Genomic DNA, 2,821 nt, shown 5'->3' on the forward strand with positions numbered 1-2,821 from the left:
CTGAAAAATAAAATGAATAAAGTGAAAAGACCAAATAGTATAAACAGTGTGGTGTGTTTCTTGAAAAGATAAACAAAATCAGCAAACCTTGAGTTAGAGTAACTGAAAGAAAAAGAGAAGATCCAAATAAAATCAGTGAAGAGAGGAGATCATACTGATGGCAGCAGCAATCCATCTGAAGTAACCACTGCAAAGACACTAGCTGCAGTAGGGGAGGTGCAGCTGGGGCTGTGCACTCCCCGGACCTGGCAGGGACTAAAAGCAGGTAGAAGCCATGCATCGGGACTAAGAGCAGGTGGGAGCCATGCACCCAACCAAGTTGCTGGGGCAGGAGCCCCACACTTCCAAGCACAGCTGCAGCCATCCAGCAGCAGCTTCATACCTGAGCATCCCTGTGCTGTCAGGTGCCCGGGAAGCCCCCTGCCCTTGCAGACTCGAAAGTGCCTGTTCCTGCTTTCTGGCCTCTCCCTACTTTCATCACCCACTCTGGTGAGGAGCAAAGTTGTGGCTGAGCCTGGGCGCTGTAGCATCCTGGCCAGGTGTGCACACACTCAGGGCAGCACTGACATGCCAGTCCCCTGCTGCCTATACTCCCTCCAAACATTGGATGCTGATAAGCCTGGGAGGGGACCCAGGGTCTGAGCATGGTTTGGCATGTGAGTGCCCTTGAACACATATAGCCTGAGAGCTGTGGGTGGCATGCTGATAGCACAGGGATGCAGGCAGGTTCCTAGGCAGGAAGTGGCAAATCTCCAGTGAAACCCCACCTTCAAGCCAAAGAGGGCCTGAAGCCTGCGGGCTGGACTGCCATTTACAGGTGAAGCCCAGAGTGAAAACTTTATTGATGACCATTTGGCCAATCAGATGGTCCTTTTTCCAGATCCACCCGTGACTGCCCATGGACCAATCAACATATACTTCCTCCATTCTGAGTACATAAAAACCCCAGACACACACACTCCACAGGACAACCTGCCTGCACATAGGAGCTACGGCCTCTCGGTCTTCTCTCTGCTAAGAGACACACTCAGCAGGATAACCTGCCTGCAGATAGCAGATACCCAATGCAAGTCTTTTCTCTACTGAGAGCCACAATTGATGAGACTATCTGCCTGTGGATAGGAGCTGCCCACTCTGGGTCTCTTCTTCACTGAGAGCCACAATTACCGGGACAACCTGCCTGTAGAAAGGAGCTACCCACTTTGGGTCTCCTGCGAGATGTTCTAATACTTGATGAAGCTCCCATCCATCTTGCTCACCCTCCAGTTGTCCACATAACCTCATTCTTCTGGACAAAGGACAAGAACTAGGAACCTGCAGAACTGCAGGAATGAAACGAACTGTAATGCTTTCTGGCCAGTCCCCGAAACTGAAGGCAGTGACATGCCCCTGGAATGTAAATTGAAGAGTGGTGACCCTTCTTGGCAGGGAGCAGACTTCAGGATTCCCTATCCGGAGCTGTAGCACTATAACCTCCTGCCCTCTGCCGGTGCCAGGCGGCTGCCCCCTGCTTTCTGCCAGCACCAGGTGGCTGTCCCATGCAACAGGAAGCAGTGGTGGGGCTGGGCCAGCCCAGGCACCACAGGCTGAAGCGAGGTGTTGGGACTGAAAGAGTTGTAACACAAATGGGCTGAAACATGCCCCTCTCCCCACAGTGCCTAGAGAAGAGCTGAAGCCCTTCTGGGATCCCAGGCCTAGGGACTCCCAAACGCAGGGCTATGACATGCTATAACATCCCTTTGAAGCTTTGGGGTCGCTGGTGTCTCTAAGATTTTCAGGCACCACCACATTCCCCTCATCCAAACACTTGCCCAGCCACAAGCTGAGCATGGTTATCATGGTAAGGACAGGATCCAGGCCAGAGTGCAAGCCAAGTGTAGCTGCAGGGTACCTTCTGCAGTGAGCCCAGGGCAAAGTGAGGCCCTGGGCAGGGTTGTCACCAGCTGCAGATATCTCCGACTGGCAAAGCAGCACAAAAAATCCTACATCATTTTAACTCATAGCAAAAAACAAACAAACAAACAAACAAAAAAAACATAAAATACTATTATGAACAATTACATACCAAATCATATAACCTAGAAGAAATTGAAAAGGTCCTGAGCACATACAACATACGAAAATTGAATTATCAAGAAATAAAACGTCTGAACAAATCAATAATGAGAAAGGAGATTAAATCAGTAATAAAAAGTCTCCCATCAAAGCATAGCTCAGGAACCGATAGCTTCACTGATGAATTCTCCGAAACATTTAAAGAAAACACTAACACCAATTATTTTCAAACTATTTCAGAAAATTGAGTAGGAGAGAATACTTCCAAACTTATTCTGTGAGGCCAGCATTACCTGATAACAAAACCAGACTAAAGTCACAACAGAAAAAGAAAACAGCAGGCCAATATCCCTGATGAACAAAAATGTAAAAATCCTTGACAAAGTATTAGCAAATCAAATTTGATAGCACATTTAAAAATATTCAGCATGATCAAGTGGGAGTCATCCCAGAGATACAGGCATGATTCAAAATATGCACATTGATAAATCTAATATATCACATTAAAATAATCAAATACAAAAAACTTATGATCATCTTAACAGATGTAGAAAAGGCATTTGACAAAATTCAACATCTCTTTATAATAAAAACTTTCAAACATTAGGTATAGAAAATATGAACCTAAACATAATAAATGCTATATACAGCAAACCCACAGATAAAGTCATACTGAGTGAGTAAAAGTTGAAAGCTTTTCGTCTAAGATCAGGAACAAAATAAGGATGCCCATGTTTACCACTTCTATTCAACATATTATTAGATG

This window comes from Papio anubis, chromosome 14 (genome assembly GCF_008728515.1).
Source record: "Papio anubis isolate 15944 chromosome 14, Panubis1.0, whole genome shotgun sequence".
Lineage (NCBI taxonomy): Eukaryota > Metazoa > Chordata > Mammalia > Primates > Cercopithecidae > Papio > Papio anubis.